The 18,217-nt window shown below is 33.9% G+C and overlaps 1 pseudogene; it reads right to left on the reverse strand.

The window, feature by feature from the left end:
• Nucleotides 1-6,822, reverse strand: part of LOC101702245 (membrane-associated guanylate kinase, WW and PDZ domain-containing protein 3 pseudogene) — a 43,255-nt pseudogene extending 36,433 nt beyond the window's left edge.
• Nucleotides 6,823-18,217: the final 11,395 nt, after the last annotated feature.

Consider the following 18,217-nt stretch of genomic DNA (forward strand, 5'->3'; position numbering starts at 1 on the left):
GGAGGGAGAAAGAGAGGGAGGGAAGAGAAAATATACATTAGGATAACTGGCTTATTTAATTATAAAGTATGACAGTTCTATGATGCCTGTCTGCAAGCTGAAGACCCAGGGAGATGCTGTGTCTCAGTCCAAGTAAAAAAGATTTACTTAAAACCAGGGAAGCCAATGGTGTAACTATAAGTCAAGAAGGTCACAAAAAGTTGCGGGGGGCAGTGATGGTACAAGTTCCTGACTCTAAAAGCCAGAGAATGGGGTTGTGACATCCAAGGACACAAAAAAAGATATCCTAGCACCAGAAGATACAGCAAGAATCCACCCATCATCCACCCTTCATCCACCTGTTTGATGAGGAGTCCCAGCTGATTGGATGCTGCCTGCCCATGTTGAGAGGAGAACTTCTGCATTCAGTCTACCAGCTCAAATGCCAGTCTCCTCCATAAACAACTTCATGCCTAGAGCACTCAAAGGTGCGGTTTTGACAAGTGACTGAATTATGGGGGCAGTAGAGTTGACTTCCAGTCAGAAAGTAGGGCCTGGTCTGAACTGTGAGTCACTGGGGTCATGACTTGGAAGGATGTAAGTCTCTCCCTGGGTCTACTGTTTCCTCTCCACTTCCATGCTACACTGAGGTAAGCAGCTTGCCTCCACTGTACCCTTCTGCCATGCTGTTTCTGCCTGGAGCCAGCTGACCATACAAAAACAGAAATTTCCAAGATGTGAGCCAAAATAAACTTCTCCTCTTTTACGTTGTGGATTTCAGGTTATTTTTTCCCATTGATAAGGAAAGTGACTAAGACACTTACAGAAAGAGAAAATATTTATCAATGAAGTTCCATTAAAAAAAAATTATATATTTACTCTGAGTTTCCTCTCCCCTTTCTTTCTTGTTTGAGTCAGGCTGAAATAGAGAAGCAGAATGACTAGACCATATACACATTTACTCTCTGTGTCAGCATTGATAAAATCAAGAAACCACAGACTGAAAGTATGTTTAGACCTATGATGCTTGTATCTGCACTGATAATTTACATATAATTTTTTTATCATCACTTTCTAAACTACATAGTATAACCACTATTAACATTTGCCTTTTGTTATATATTATTAATTTGGAAATGATTTAAAGTATACAGGAGGATATGTGCAGGTTATATGCAAGAATTATACCATCTTATACAATGAGATTTGAGTTGTGGATTTTGGTACTTGAATCGAGTCTTGGAAGCAATTCTCTGTAGATGCTGACTATCATCTTCACTCTAAGAGATTTTCTGCAAGCAGTAGGTGTAAGTGATTGTGGTGACTTGTTTTCTAAAGTCCAAATATGTGGAACAGACAGTCAAGAAGTGGAGACTGGATTAGGTTGTGAGCTGAAACTGCTAGTACAAGCAAAATCTCTTCTTCTCAATAAATCCTCAGGTTTTCTTTTAATACCTTTCAATTTGTTAAATCAAACTTATCCAGATTGCCTAGTATAATGTCTTTTAGTTGAAGTAAATTAGTAATTACATTGTTCCTATACTTCCATTCTATCCACTCACAGAGTAAAGTATTAGGCCCATGGTGTATACATTAGATATGAATAAAATAGTTGTTCAAACAGGGAAGCAGGTTTGGGCAGATATAGATGTCTAGCATGAGGTAACACAGCCCAATAGAGAAAAGAGGGGCATCTCTGTAAGGAGATGGCAGGGGCAGGTATTTGGAGTGGAGTGGAGTATCTAAGGAAAGAGAAGAGGGATTTATACAGGAGTTGTCCTGGAATCTAAGAAGAGTACTGTGAAGGGTGAAGAGGGTATCTGAAAGGGAGAGTAAATACAGCAATGGTCCTGTTTACTTTCGTCAACATGATTGGTCTGGGAGCAGCAATAATCAGTAGCGATGAGAATTCTCAAAGCTCATATTGCGGCTATAAATATCATTCTCCACCCCTAAAAGCACAACTTCTTGGAAAAACAGCTACATCTAGGATTGGGGTAGATCACTTATAACATGAGCATGTAATAAATTATGTCAAAAAGTAAGGACATACTCAAAGAATGATAGGGAAATTCTAAAAGAATACAGAATCCAGCTTCTGTAGGGGTCCCAGTGCATAAACGTTGAAAATGCTTAGCACTGAAATTAAACAATAACACTATCTTATATTAATGTTCATCAAATGAATGAGCCTCTTCTAATATAAATAAATAAATTGAAAGCTGAGAGAGAGTTCTCTCATGGTGTCAAGAATATCTACTGAAAATACTTATTAATTAGGAAGAGAAACATTAATTTTATAGTGGAGAAGCCTGACAGATAATATCTTAATTAAGTAATCAAAGTTAACATCACCAATAATGGAACAAGTTAAATCATGAAACACCTGAGGGAATGCAGTAAGTACACCATCACTTTTTCTTAATATTACGGCTGAAGATGAATAGCTTGAATTTAATCATAAAGACAGTTTAGACAAACATAAACTTAACAACAGTTCACAAAACATTTGCTTACCATCTCCCAAAGTGTTAAAATGATAAAAGTCGGGCTGGGGATTTAGTTCAGTGGTTCCAGCGCCTGCCTCACAAGTGCAAGGTCCCAAGTCCAATCCCTGGTACCATAAAAAAAAAATGATAAAAGTGAAGGAATGACAAAGGAACTATTACAGGTTGTAGAACCCTAAGGAAATAGAATAATCATTTCTCTGACACAGTGACTTTGACAATACAAGTTGAATATATATATATTTTCATTAGATAATGAGACACCTGGTGATCCTAAAAATAAAGGGACTTAACTAAGGTACGATAGAAACTATAGTAGTATATAGTGTCTATGAATACATCGGGAGGAATTTGGCAATATTCATCTATTCAGTGCTTTGAAAATATAGAGAACCAGTAATTATTATTTTTATGTCTTATTTTTGGTATGTCCTGTGTAATATGCTCTTTCAAACATCACTGGGTATACAAATCATGCAGGAATCTCATTTAAATGTCAGTTCTAATTTTGTACATCTGAGGAGCAACCCAGAGTTTTGAATTTGGAATGAACTGCCAGGAAACGCTGATGTAGTCCACAAACCATACATTGAATCATAAGGTTCTTAACTAACACAAGGCATGGGCAGGGTAGGATCATAATATGATTAGATAAATACTGTATTAGACTTTCATGACTGAAATAATTGATTTAAATATATCAAAAATAATAGTTGATTTTTACAGGTTTAATTCCTGGAGAAAATGACATATTTATTCTGCTTTCAATGTAGCTATATGCAGGCACTCAAAGTTGCTCTGGTAGGTGTATGCAGGTTTTTAAATGCCAGTAAAATGAATCAATCCTTTTTAATGGCTAATCAAAGTTCTCAATCCTCTCTTCATTTCTCAGCAAATTTAATCTTGTAATCTCCAATTGCATGGGTGCATTATGGTTTATGTTTTGTCTGCTCCTGAAATAGCCAACATGGGCTTCTTCCAGAGAGGACAATTAGATTAAATGCACAATTAATGTGATTCCCTGTGCCAACTCCTGTGAAGTTTGGCCAAAAGGCTAAAGCGACACAAACTAAACATTTACTGTAAAATGGAAATGACCTGGAGACAAAGTTCTAGGAAATTTATCTGTAAAGAAACTGTACTGCATTCAAGAAATAACGTCCTTTACAATCTTTGTGCATAAAAATTAAAACCAGCTGACAACAGAAATGCCTTGTAAGAGGCAAAAAAGCTTTGATCTTAGAGAACAAATCTTTGAGTTTCAACCAGTCAGTATACTTGAATTTTATTTTCCAAGGCTATTGCTTCACACGCCATGCACCTGTTTTCCCAGAATCTTCATAAGGAGGGAATTCCTTATTCTTCTTAAAACCTACTTCTATGCCAGAAATGGCAAAATTCATAAACTGCCTACATAATTAAATAAAATTGTCACCAAATATTTTTCACACACATCTAAGGGGGAAGGAGGCAACATTTAGAGTTTGCATTTTCCATTCAAAATGCAGAAAGTACAATTATGAAATCCAAGACACTTTACAAGTATATAGCTTCCACCAATCCAGATGTAGGTTTTCAAACAAATCATTTACAAAAACACCTTATAGTCTTTCATAATAGTTTAGCCAAGGACATTTTATTAAGATATGTAATATCCACAATGCAAATAAAACTGCAGTAAAAGCATGTCCAGATAAAAAGAGACAAAGAACCCAGAAGAATATATGTGCTATAATGAAAGGAACAGAACAATTTGACAAAGTACATCCAGAGGTAGAATAATGATGTTTCCTATCAAGAAAATGTATTCAAATTTTCATTTTAATTGTCTCTCTACTCCTGAAGTCTAGCATTATTCTCATTCTGCATTAATAAGACCTTGTTTCCCAATAAATCTATATTTATGAAAAGAGCTATTTTTAAATTCTTATTGTAGCTATCTAGTCTAATTTTCTAAAGACTACAAAGAACTTAAGAGGCTCACACTTGCTTCCTACCTATAATTATTTCCTGATTCTCTGTCAGAATATATACCACAAAATAGAGAGGAGATAAGATTATGCTTATCAGGACATGAAGTTAAAGTGTCATAAAACACCATGCCCTCATATAACTGTTCCATTCACTGCCATGATTCATATCTAGAGCTTCCAACTCTGTCCAACCCCAAGAAACTCAGATTCTAAAATTAAGAATCACTGAGCTATAGGTAGCTCTGACTTGCCCATCATAAAATCAATGGAGCTTTTCAGACAAAGTTTTAATTTTGAGTATCTTAAAATGAATGTGTCCCTTAATCAATATCCTTTGGTAGTTAGTCCCCTCAATGTGCTTGTGCTCTCAGTTCATGACATTGCCATCTTATTCTGTACAGGGGCTGTACTTTCTTTTTTCCCCATCTGTTGTTGCCAACATTCTTCTTTTATGAATGTGCATATAAATATATAACAGTGAGATTGATGAAAATTTGGTATATAATGTACATAAATATATTAGAGTTTCAATATTTATAAAGAATATGCCACATACTATTAAAAAATCATAAAATATTTAATACTCTTTTTAAACTTTTATATAAACAACTGAGGCTCACAGATGCTTTAGATGGTTTTTCTGGTTTTGTATGCAGAGCCAGTCTATGATTGTACTTGAAGAAAACATGAACATTTGTAATTCCTACTGAAAGTGATGCTCATATATTCATTCATATTAATAAGTAAGACAAAAAGGAAGCAACTGAGATATATATATATATATATATATATATATATATATATAGGAGCTTAACTCTTTAGTACATAACTTGGCTTTGCTGAATTGGATAACTGTTTTTTAATACTGGCAAATATTTCTGATTTATTTGCATTATTTAGAGTGTAATGATATAGACATGACACACTTATAGTTAAACTGTATCACTGGCTTTTTTCATCACTTTCTCACATATTAAAAATAATAAAGCAATGCAACAATCTCTACTTCATAGTATTTTCTGATTTCTGTGTGTAAACACTGCCTCCACGGCTAATCACTGGTTGCCAGTGTGACATCATTGGCCAAAGTATCGAAAAGTGATGTATGATGCCACACGCTGGTGGAGGGTACTTGCCAGGCGTAATAGACACTGGCAGTCTAAAGCAATAGTTTCCAACCTTTTTGACATGAGGAACAAGTTTCATGGAAGACAATTTTCCAAAAGTGGGAATGGGATGGCTTCAGAATTATTGAAGTGAAGTGTGTTTATTGTCCACTTAATTTCAATTATTATTAAATTATAATATATAATAAAATAATTATACAACTGTCCATAATGCAGAATCATTAGGAGCCACGAGCTTGTTTTCCTGCAACTTGATATCTCATCTGGGGTTGATAGGAGACAGTGACACATAAAGGTATGTGGCTTATGTCCAGCCTACTCCATAATTTTATTTCAGTTGCTGTCACTGCAGAGAACCATACTTTTCACAAAGATAAGATGTTGGAAATGGAAGCAGGTATTTTAGTGTTTTTGTGGCAATCTTAGGTTATTTCACATTGACTTTAATCCAGAAAATAAAGAGATTTGAAGTTGTCTCAAATATATGAACAAAGTCACCATTATTAGGAATCTCAAATAGTTGATCCTTTTCTAGCACAAACAAAATTGATTGACCTGGTTTATTCATAAAGGGCTTATAGATCTACGCCTTCCAAGTTTCAGTATCTTTTTTGGTTAAGAAGTAATTCTCATGCTCTTTTGAAACCTGGGATAGATGATTATACACCAGTTTGGAGGAAAAAAAGCCCCTGGCTCAGTATCTTTCAAAACTATGGTAATATTTAAAATGCATCAGAAATCCCAATATTCACTCATTACTCCCATAATTCAAGTTTGGCTCTGAATGCAGCCACTTATCTGCCAACTTGACCACAGATATTATTCTTCTCTAAAGTGACAGATTGGATCAATTGATCAGGTTGACTATGTCACACAAATAAGAAAGATTGGGGACCCAATGTGTGTCACTGAAATATCCTGTCAGTGGTGACTTTCTCTAAAAGAAATCTCTAGAGTAGCTTTCACAACTTTAAATTCTTGGACAATGATTTTCATTTAGAAAGCTATCTATGTATAAGAGAAGACATGTGTCCATCTCCACACAGAGCTGTGTAAAGGGGGATAAGTTAAGAACATGCAGGTACTATAATGTGTTTGATAATTTTTATCACATCCTGAAAAATGTTGTAAAATTCAGGTGACAGGTTTTGCTAGCCAGCATTTCTCTATGGAAGACTCACATTCAGAAATGACCTCTTTGATCCGATAGTAAAGCTGTCCAGTAATGGCAGCCATTTGATCTGTGCATATATGGACACAAAATAACTACTTTAGTTTCCTTAATATGCAATTATTGAAAGATTTAAGCATGATAACTGTGGTATTGGCTGGCAACAAAAGTGCACACCTTCCTGAAAAATATATCACAAAAACAAAGATCATTGCCTTGTTGTTAATGATGGTAGATTTGTCAGCCTGGATCACGTACCAAGATGATTTATGAATCCTTGCTAAATATTAACTGGATATATACTCTGTTATTTAATTGATTAATGCAGTTATGGTGGTAGCAAAAAAAGGAACTTGTACCACCTTTGAACTGCAGCTTTTCGTAAAAGTTAGGAAAAATGTTTTTACCAAACGTCAGGATCAACTCCTCATCACTTGTTAAAGGCTTCTCAGCTCTAGCAACTCAGCCATAAAGAATAATACTCTCAGTGTAGACACATTCGTTGAAATGGTGAACTTCAACAATTACTTCATTTTTGTGTTCACATTTTTTTCTTTTGAAAAACTACAAACTTGTCTTTTAATGAAAATTGCTTGGTTGTCATATGTGAAGCAGTTTTGGAGTGTTTTTACTTCATTAGTCTGTTATCACATGCTATACAAAGCAGGCTTGAACAATATGAGTCACTTGTTGCAATGAAACTCATTTAGTTGTAGTTCTCCTGGTATTTTCTTTCCATGACATTTTTTTTTGAGACTGGCTTTTTTGAGACTTTTTTTGAGTCTTGCTATATAGGTCAAGCTGGCCTTGAGCTCATGACAGTCCTCCTGCCTCAGCTTCACAAATACTGATATTACAGGCCTGTGCCACAATGTCTGGAAGTTTTAGGGTCTTATGCTCCCTTATCATTGGTTCTTTCCTCCTTTACAAAGAAGCTTTCCAGTTACTTGATTTTTATTCATTTTGGTTAAGGTTAGCACATGGGTTTACCAAAATTGTGACTGATATCATTTTTCAATGTGAGAAAGAAGCACACACTGAAGTTGTACATAAAATAATTCATGGGGCATACTCAGACTAAAGTAATAAGTGTTGGATTCTGACTTAAAGTCTGGTACCAGATGCAGCATAATTTTTACTTGCCACTCATTGATAAGTTCTTGATATAAGTCCGCAACTAACTACTTTATTTGGTCATGTGCAGTCAAACCTCTCAGCTGATATCAATCGGTATTTTCAGCTGTTCTTCAGAACTAGCATCACTACTTCAGCTGTACCTCAGAGCATCAGGCATTAGATCTCATAAGGAACACACAACCCAAATCCCTTTCATGGGCAGTTCACATTAGGGCTGGTAACATTCTGAGAATCTAATGGTGCCCCTCCTGTGATAGCAGGCAGAGCTCAAGTGGTAATGCTAGCAGTGGTTAGTAGCTGTTATAGCTGAGACTTTGTTTTCTCACTTGCTCCTCATCTCCTCTTCTGCCACTAAGGTTCCCAACAGGCAATGGACTGATACCATAGTATAACCTGAGGATTACGGACTGATGGTTTAAAGAGCAAAGGAAAGAATAAAATATAAAAAAAAATGAAGAAGAAATTGATATTCAGCATTTATTACCTTTGTTTTAATGTGATATATTGAAAGTTTATACATTGTAAGCTTTTATTAACAGTGGTCTTTAACAACCATTTTGCAAAAACTCTTGAAAGTGAGCTAACAGGTATTGGTTGCAGAACCCTGCTATTTTCCCTAGGCTTCCACCATATCTTAAATACTACTACTTACCTACTACTCTTACCTACTCCAGTCCTAAAAACTGCTTTTATGACTTGTTCACTGGCTTCATAGTGCTCTGGCATTGGCTCCCTCTCACACGAGATTCAACTTGCATAATTGATTATGACACTTTCTTACCTAAAATACTCAATGGTTTACTTTTATTTTGAAGATTAATCTAAATGTTTGTTATAATATAAAACTTCAAGTTGTAGAAAGTGTTTATTTACCAGTTTCAACTCCAAAAGCACTATGACAATGTGAATATATTATAGGCAAAACTATGTTTTCTTTCCCTGAGCACTGTATCCCTTCTCTCAAGTCCCCACATTTGCTTTTATTCCCTTTCTTCTCCCCTTCTTTATTCCTCTTACTTATGTTAATATACTCAGATCACAATACCCTTTTATGGAAACCTCACTGGACCTACCTTGACTGAGTCAGGTGAACCTTCTCTATGTTTTTTCCATAGATAGCCCATTCATATCTTCAGTATAAATTTTAATCATTCCTTTGTTTCACTACATCTTATAGAGTTCAAGTTGCTTGAATAGAAGCAAGTTATTTTAGTTTACTTTGATGTACAGGACAGTATGCTAAGTGTTCATCATATTCATCTCTCATGGCTTACTTGATTTTGATATTTTGCACATTAAGAAATAGATGCTTGAAGACCACAGATGTGTTGGCTGATGTCATTAGGCTCAGAGATGGTGGAGCTAAAAATGAAATACACATCTTTAAACTCTTCAGCAAAAGTTTGGTGCTGTTTTATCAATCTTCATGGCTATTTATGCTACCTTTTAATTGAGAATAATATGGAAAGTACATGTTATTTTTATTGTAGACTTTACTTTGCTAATATTGACTCATATAGACATTATTCCCTATCTCATGATCCACTGACTTTAAATCTTGACTAACAGCCAGGCATGGTAGCAAACACCTGTAATCTCAGCACAGGACATGGAGTGTAATTCCCAGATTTATTTGGCTCACAGTTTCCTAGTTTTAGGCCACAGTCAGCTGGCTTCAAGGCAGCAGCATCATGGCAGAAAGACATGGGAGAGAAGAGCAGTTACCTTGTAGAAGGAAGGAAGCAAAAAGAGCTAGAAAGATGCAGAGAGGAAAAGAAGAGGGACTATATATAGTCACCAATCATACCCCCATTATCCATTCCTTTGCCATAGTCTTCACCTGGTTTCTATCACCTGCCAAAAATGCCCTCAAATTGTGATCTTACCAATGGAGAAATCCACTGAGAAAATTGGAACCTTCATGATTTAATCAATTTAAAAGCTCATCAGCAGGCAAGCAACACTTTGACACAACCACTGGGGGACATTTTAGATCACTATAGTAAACAGTACTCATTTCTTTCATGGCTACTAATCAATTAATGTCCCAAATTTCATAGGTCAATTTTCTCACAAGAACTCATAATTTATTTTTAGATTACCACAATTTATGATATATATTTTTGCACCATTTTAGCTTAAAGCTCATTTACTAGGGAATACCTAACCACATATTTTTATCTTTATATCAAGGATTAGGAAATATTTTTCTGAAAGAGATGGATAGCAATTAAATTAGGCCTTTTGAGTCAAGAAATAAAATGTAAATTCCATGTAAATACATACATAAATCATAAATATAACTAGTTAAAAATATAAAATGCAGTGTGCTGGTGAACTTCCCCAAAAATCAATGAAGGAAAGAAGGAAAAGGAAGAAAGGTAAAAAGAAAAGTAGGAAGGAAGAAAAATAGGAAGAAAAAAAAGGAAAGGAAGAAGATGAGATAGAAAGGATAAATAAACAAAATATTTGATGGTCTGAATTTTGTCAGCAGATCATAATTTGTCAATCCCTATTTTCACTATTCACATTAGTTTATTGAATTATTTAATATGGGAAAGTAAATAGAATAGAGCAGAAGTAGTATGAGAACCTCAGTATTTATTGAGTTAGTATAAAGACCTCAGCCTTTTTGAAAGGGGCTTAGACACTTTAATAGATACCTTTAAATCTTTTTGTTTTCATTTTTTAGACATACAATCAAGTATATTTTCATAAAATCATACATATAGAATTATATATACATGCTTGTATTATTTTGTGTGTCTATTTTATACTTCATTTGTTTTTCATGTATTTCTGTTCTCCACAAATCATTACAACAAAATAGCTTATAGGTTTTCATGTATTCTTTTAGGCTCACACTGTTGTACAAGAATACCTATGTTTGCATCTCTAAGATTTTTACTTATCATTATTTGTGTTTGGTGAAAATAAAATAATACAGGCATCCATATTTTTATTCATTCATCATTTTACTTAATTCAAAATGAGCATTATTCCAACTGGACTGGCAGAATTCTAATTCATTGTTTTTGTGATTGTGCAGTCTACCACAATGTGCTCCTGAACATAGTTAAACTTCACATGTTGAGACAGTTGCTATGTCCCTCTATTTATGTCTCTGCATCCTTTGACATTCTACATCACACATAACTGTATTTATGACCCTACCACTGTTTATTCTATGAAATAAATCTATAAGAGAATTTATACCTAAAGGACATATTTATTTATAATTTTATTATATAGTTCCAGTTTACTTTCTAATAAACTGAAGATATTCATATTTCTACAAACAATGTATGAGTACCATTACACTACATTCTGCCAACAGAAAGTATTGAAATTCTTTTCAATTTTTGTCAGTGCATAAAATAAAACATTACTTTATTTTTATGACTTAATTATAGATTGGATAAAATATTTGTAATAAAGCCTAAAGGAAAACAATTAAAATTAAAATATAAAAGCTCTTGAATATCAACAAGAATATAACTAAAACCTAATGTTAGAGAGAAAATTCACAGATGAGGAAGTTCAAATAACTACAATTATTTTAAAAATGGACAAACTCAAAATGGAAATGAAAATTGAAATTATAAGTCAATCTTTCAATTTCAGTTAATATTGCAGTTGCAGTAGATTTATACTTCTTGTATAAAACTGATTTATTTATCAAGTGAAATATTACTATCTAAAAGATGAAAAGATGGTATGTTACTTTGTTTACTTGTATACTGCTTTATTTCCTCAATAAAGTTATAATTGTTTCATAAACTTTCAAAACAATATTTTCTAAAAGTTTTATAATTTTATTAACTCATTTTAGCAGAACATCTGTCAATATATTACCTTTCATCTAGCATCCCACAATTTAAAAAAATATATATTATCAGTACCTTATTAAAATTGCCTGGGTGTGGCAGACATACAATCATGTTACCATAGTAAATGTTAGAGCTTTTTCCAATGTTTTCAGGAGCTGTTACATTTTTAGCTCATTTCAGTCACAAGGACACTAAACGATAGCTGTGACAGCATGCCTCTCTTGAAGTTCTTACTGTTCTATTAAAATTGATTTAGTGTTTCATCATTGCAACAATAGATGTCATGATATTTAATAAATAATTACAGCGTTACCTTGGTTCGTGAGTTTAACTCATTCCACGATTCCGGGTGAGGTGGCCCTTGTCGTGTTCCTCACTCGAAGTGGAGTTAGTGAATGGAAAGAAAATGTTGCTGAATGCTTCTCTCTGGAAAGTGAATTGTTGGTGAACAGACATTTTTGTGAACTGAGGTATTACTGTATAGTGTAGCACACATAATTGCAGATTGCATAACATTTCTGGGAGCGTTAAGGAAGTCATATCCCATATGGACTCCTTTATCACATTCAGATATCTATCAATGCAAGTAAACCTCAGAGATTCTGAGGATAGCCATGATGAGCTGTGAGAGACAGCACATGTGGGCTGTTCCGATTCAGTAGGCATTGGCAGGTGGAAAATGGCCAAAGGTCTGGAAGGAAAGCCTGACTGAAAAATGTGAGGAGAGCTGAAAGACATATCTACTGCAAGGCAGTACATAATTACCCTAAAATGTAAATAAATCATTAATCATTTTCAAGGTCATGAAGTAGTGATGTCAACACTTTGGTGGGTTCTGCAACATAGTATCCTACAAAGACTTAGGAAAAAATTAAATAACATTATCCTATGTGAGCACAATTTATTTGGCAAAGATATTCAAACAATATTAAATGCTAAATTCCAACCATTGCAAATCGCTTTTTAGAAAATTATCATTTTATTCACAAAAAATTCTTAAAGACTGGTATCATTATAATGCTGTATTTAAATATTCTAAAGCTGAGGGTTAGAAATTTTATTTTTTGCCAAAAAATTACTATTATGCCATAAAGATGTTATTTAGCCCCAAGATGACTAAGGTGTTGTACTTAGTACCACCCACAAATTGCACCAAGACAAATCCCAACAAGATTCCAACAAGATTAAACATAGTGATAATCAGAAATCTTCATTCATCCAGGGAAACCAAAGCCAACATAATCCCAGTAAAAGCAGTTGTCCACAGATATTGCAACTGAATTCTGAATTTGAGACTACATCTGAATTTGATAAGAAATTTATATGGGTGAAGGAGACTTCAGATGCTTAACTTGAAGACCAATAAGTTATATCATAGATAAATGCAATTCTATTTTTGCTTTATACGTATTTCCTTTGGAGACTGCAAAATGTGTCAGCCTCTCTGAAATAGAGCTGCCTCACATATACTGAGAATCGAATTTCAGAATCTGCAAGGAGGGGGAAAATTAATTAACTAATTAATTTTGAAACACAAAACTTAATTTAATAGAAATTTTGTTTGTAACTTTTACACTCTCAGTGTGAGCCTAGCTGGAATTCACTGCCCCAATCTGAAATGGCCCAACCTGGAGGCAGGGGAGAAATGAGGGAATGGGGAACACTCATTCTTCCTCAGTGCTGAGGAGCTGGAGACTTCATCCCTTTCTCCTTACCGGCGCCCCAACCCTGGGCTCAGGCAGGAGAGCAGATCTCAAGCCAGAGGGTTTTCTCCTCACAGCCTTGTCCTCGGGGTAGCTAAAAGATCTGGAAAAGAAGGGAACCAAAAGGGAAAGATGTTGATCAAGAAAGATGAGAGCCAGGGAACTGACGACTAAAGGAGAATCAAAAAACACGTTAAAAAAAAAAAAACAAAAAACAGTCAGGGGCAACAAACACAAAATTCACCCTTAGTATGAACCTGCCTGGAAAAAAATGAAGTTCTTGAGTGTAGTTAGAGACCTTATCTGACAGGGCTCTGTGATGAGAGTGGCAAGCCTAGTCCAGCCCTGGAGGTCGGCATAGGTCTCCAACAGCTGCTGCTGGGCCTGGCTAAGGGGAACTTAGACCACAGTGAATTCATAAAAAAATGAGGACTTATACGTGTGCTCTTTCTTTATTTTTTTATTTCTTTTATTTTTTTATTTGTCTTTTTTATTCGATATCTTTTATTTTTGAAGATTTATTTATGCTTTTTGAATTTTTTATTCTCTTATTAAAATGTGTTATGTCTCAATTTTTCCAAAATGTTTTAATTAACAAAAAACAAAGCAAATTCATGATTCTTTCCTTAAACATCTATTTTTGTATGAGATAGAGTATTTTGTACTTTACATTCATTATTTTACATTACATTGAATATAGCCAGCTACCCAAGTAACCTATGATAATGGCCACTGCATACAGATGAGGACAATCTGACCCTGTCAATCAAGGGCTTTACTTTGGACACATAAGAGTTGATAACGTCATTCTAAATCTTTTGCTAAGGTAGCTAAGCCACATTCACTTTGAACAAGTCTGGTAATATCTGTACAATCACCTTTTCTATGTAAAAATGTTTTGCATTTATTCTTTTTCATAAATGGCATATTGTGACAATAAAATTTCTTCATCCTAATTGTATTGTCTGGAACACTGGTTCGTGTCATCCACCTCTCTGACTCTGATTCCTTTGTCACCCATCTCACAGATTTCAATGCTATTAAAGCAAAGGGATCTAGATATTCACCATTGAAATTTTGCAAACATTTGTTGCAATAAAATCTTGTTAGTTTGATATTTTAACTAATTGAAAACTAACAATCTCAAAGATGGCTAAGAACTGGTCTCCAAGGGTCTTTTATAGATTCTAATGAGAGTAAACTAGGAAGTGTATCTGGGGAAAAATAATGCATTTTTGCCACACCAAAGAAAAGAAGCTTTTGCAAATTCACCTCTCAGCCAGATTTCAAATTCTTTGTAAAGCAATTTGCTTTTCTTAACTGTAATTGTATGGGAGACTCTAGTGATCTAAGTGTAGTTGCTTAGCTAAGTATGAAGCTAGTATGTTTCTGTAATAGAGCATTTTTCTGTTTCTTTATTTTATCTGAAGGAAAAACTTGTTCAGAACTTCTAAACGCTAATGAGCAAATTTTAGTCTAAATCAGTGTTTTTTCAGAAGCCAAATATCTAATAGAAATCAAATTCACATATTCTTATTTTTATTCACAGAGATTATACTAATAAAATAATTCTTCCCTTTGGTACTTTTACCTAATTTAAAATTTCCTGTTAAACACTCTTATGGTACTTCATTAAGACAATATTAATATTTAATTTTTTGAGAACTATTATGGCAAGGCACTGTTGAATTGTTAAAGGGCAGAGATTTTGCTTTGTAGAATTTTAACAATTATTGTAATTCTTTAATTCACGTAAGTTAGAAGAATATTTCCCAACCACCAGAAATTATTAAATACAAATACAGAAGTAAGTAAGAGATAGTAAAAAAGAAAACATGGGAAGAAAATTTTGTAACTACAAGGAATTATCAATTTTCAGATTGTGGCAATGTGCTACAGAACTTATGATCTGAATGCCTGATTCTCCTCAAATATCATATATTGAAACCTAATCACTAACATGATGGAATGAGGAGATGGGACCTTTGAGGTGTGATTAGGTCATGAGGATTCAGATCTCATGAACAGGACGGCTTATAAGAGAACCCAGAGAGTTTCCTTGGGTCTTCCATGTAAGAATTAGTGGATGATGCTTTCTGAGAACCAGGAGGCAGGCCTCTACCAGACACCAAATCTGCTGGTGCCTTGATCTTGGAATTCCCAGCTTCCAGAAAAGTGAGAAATGAGTTTCTCTTGTTGAAACTCACCCAGTCTAAGGTATTTTGTTATAGCAACCTGAATACACTATACAAGCTAATTAAATTATTTTCTGCATGTCTTTATATTATTAAATTAAAAGTCAGAAAGAAAGACAATTAAAGTGCCTTTTTCCTGTTAGCAGTCTTTCAAGAAGGGAGGATTCATCTCATTACTGTGGCTTACTGATTTACAATTACCTCCTAATTGACTTTGGATAACTACAATGAATATTTAGTATTATAATATCATAAGCATGTTCATTATTCATCTAAATCATACAATTGTGGCAATTAAGTTGGCTGCCTTCAAAGCGCTTGGTTCATTGATCTTTAATTACACTTATAAGAACTAAACTTAACAGGAAAGTTGCTAGGTGGCATAATTTCATTGTAATGCCCACAAATTTGTGATGTTCATTAAAATTTGTAAAGTAGAACTCAAATTTTCAGTATGCCTTATTTCTTTATTCATTATATAAGGTTTATTTTTCCTTAATAATTTTATTTAATTTAATCATTCTTAAATATTTAATGAGTACCAACTACATGCCAGGCAGTGTATTAGGGACTGGGTATAAAATGATGAACTAGCTGAATATTTTCTTGCATTTGTGAAATTTACATCAGAGATCAGGAAATTGATAAATAAAAATGAACAAAAATTAAAAATTAATAGTAGGAATATTAAATAAATAAATACAGTTGAAAATTATAGAAACTTTAACACTGGAAATGACTAAGACATTGAAGAAAGCAAATTAAAGAAGTATCACGCAGGGTACTTCCATATCTCTGAATTATTTACATAAACTAGAGTAGCTGGAATCCTGGATTTTCAGCTTTCTTCCTTATTAACTGTTTTGAATTGGTCTAGTAACTTAATTTCACAGTGCCTCAGTTTCTAAATCTATCATGGAAATTATTATAACAGGTAGTTATGAGGATTAAATGTGTTCATATAAAGCAATTGGAGCAGTAATTGTTACACTGTGAGTTCTTTGAATAATAGCTACTATTATCATCATTATTCTTACCATTTTAGAAACACCTCTAAATAGCGTCACTGATCTGGACACTCAGCCTAAATTAATGATATGCACAAGTTAGATAGGAAGACAGGAGGGTGGGAACTGACATTTGCTGGTGGTGTTCTCTATGACAATTACTGTGCTATTAATTTTATATGAAACAGTTTGATTCACTGTTTTAACAAATCATGTGGAAAAGTCTAATTATTCCCACTAGACTATAAATTCCATAATACTGGCTCCTGACTATCTTGCAACTAGCTGTGTGATGGTTAATTTTATGTGAATAATTGGGTTGGCCATATCTCTCCTTTCTTGGCCAAACACCCATCCTGATTTCACTGCATTGTTGTATGGTGTTGCTAAAGGTAGTTTTTAGGTGAGATTAACATTTAGATCAGGGCCGGGGATTTAGCTCGGTGGTTTTGCCTCCTGCTGTGCAAGTGCAAGGACCTGAGTTCGATTCCTGGTACCCCCCCCCCAAAAAAAAATTTCTACACTGCTGGCTCATCCCACAGAATTCAGCATTGCCAATGATAATAATGCTGTAATATATAATAATGTAAGACAGTTTTTACAAATAAATGTCTCTTTCTGTCTCTCTCTCTCTCTACCATCTATCTATATAAATCTATATAGATAGATCTAAATATGTTTCTATCTGTATATCTATATAGATCTATTTATCTCTCTAAATAGACATTATATTTAGGAATTATTTTGAGAATAATTATATCAATTTAATTATGATGAGAATAATTATGTCTAGAATATATTTACATACATGTCTCTACTTAAATACATTTCTAGGTATATACCAGCAACATCTTTTGGCTCTGTTTCTCTGGAGAACACTGACTAACAGAACTTCTGGCAAAGTTTATTGAACAGAAAGTCAATCAATGAACATATGTTGATGAAAGCATGCACATAGACAGTCATACATAATTGAATGAATGAATAAATTGGGAAAGAGCAATGAGAGAGTTTAAATGAATGTTTAGCTCCTATCTGGAACATAGTAAAGGTAAAATTTAGACCAATGTTGACCTAAATTCAAAGTCATAATATATCTTTTATTTTACCATTCCATCTGTTCTATTAGACACTAGCAATAAACAGTTATGATGTCAATGTTGTTATAAATTGGTAAGTTTATCACACTCATGCATATAATTTTCCATACATATCTTACCAGAAAGTATTTACTCAAACTAAGATACTCTGATTCTTGTTTTTTCTATTTTAAGTGTACAAAGCTACTCAAAATATTCCCAGTTATTTCTTCTACATTTCAGAGATCATTACCTCACTTTTCCCAAAATAAGACATTGAATTTGAATTTTTCTATTGAATGAGCTTGTGATCTTAGAAATGTGAACCAGTTTTCTGGCCTCAGTCTATATATAGAAATTTAATTCTGAATACTTATAAGCAGAAAATATCTTGTTTGAAAATGTACCAAAATGTTGGTATACAAAAATATCCAAGATTTTAAACACATCATATGAGCATTTTTTGAACTTTCCTCTTTGTGTATTCTGACTATGTCTCAGTCCATGTT

Source organism: Heterocephalus glaber, unplaced genomic scaffold (genome assembly GCF_053883595.1).
Source record: "Heterocephalus glaber isolate CG9 unplaced genomic scaffold, H.glaber_assembly_v1.0 deba00001429, whole genome shotgun sequence".
Lineage (NCBI taxonomy): Eukaryota > Metazoa > Chordata > Mammalia > Rodentia > Bathyergidae > Heterocephalus > Heterocephalus glaber.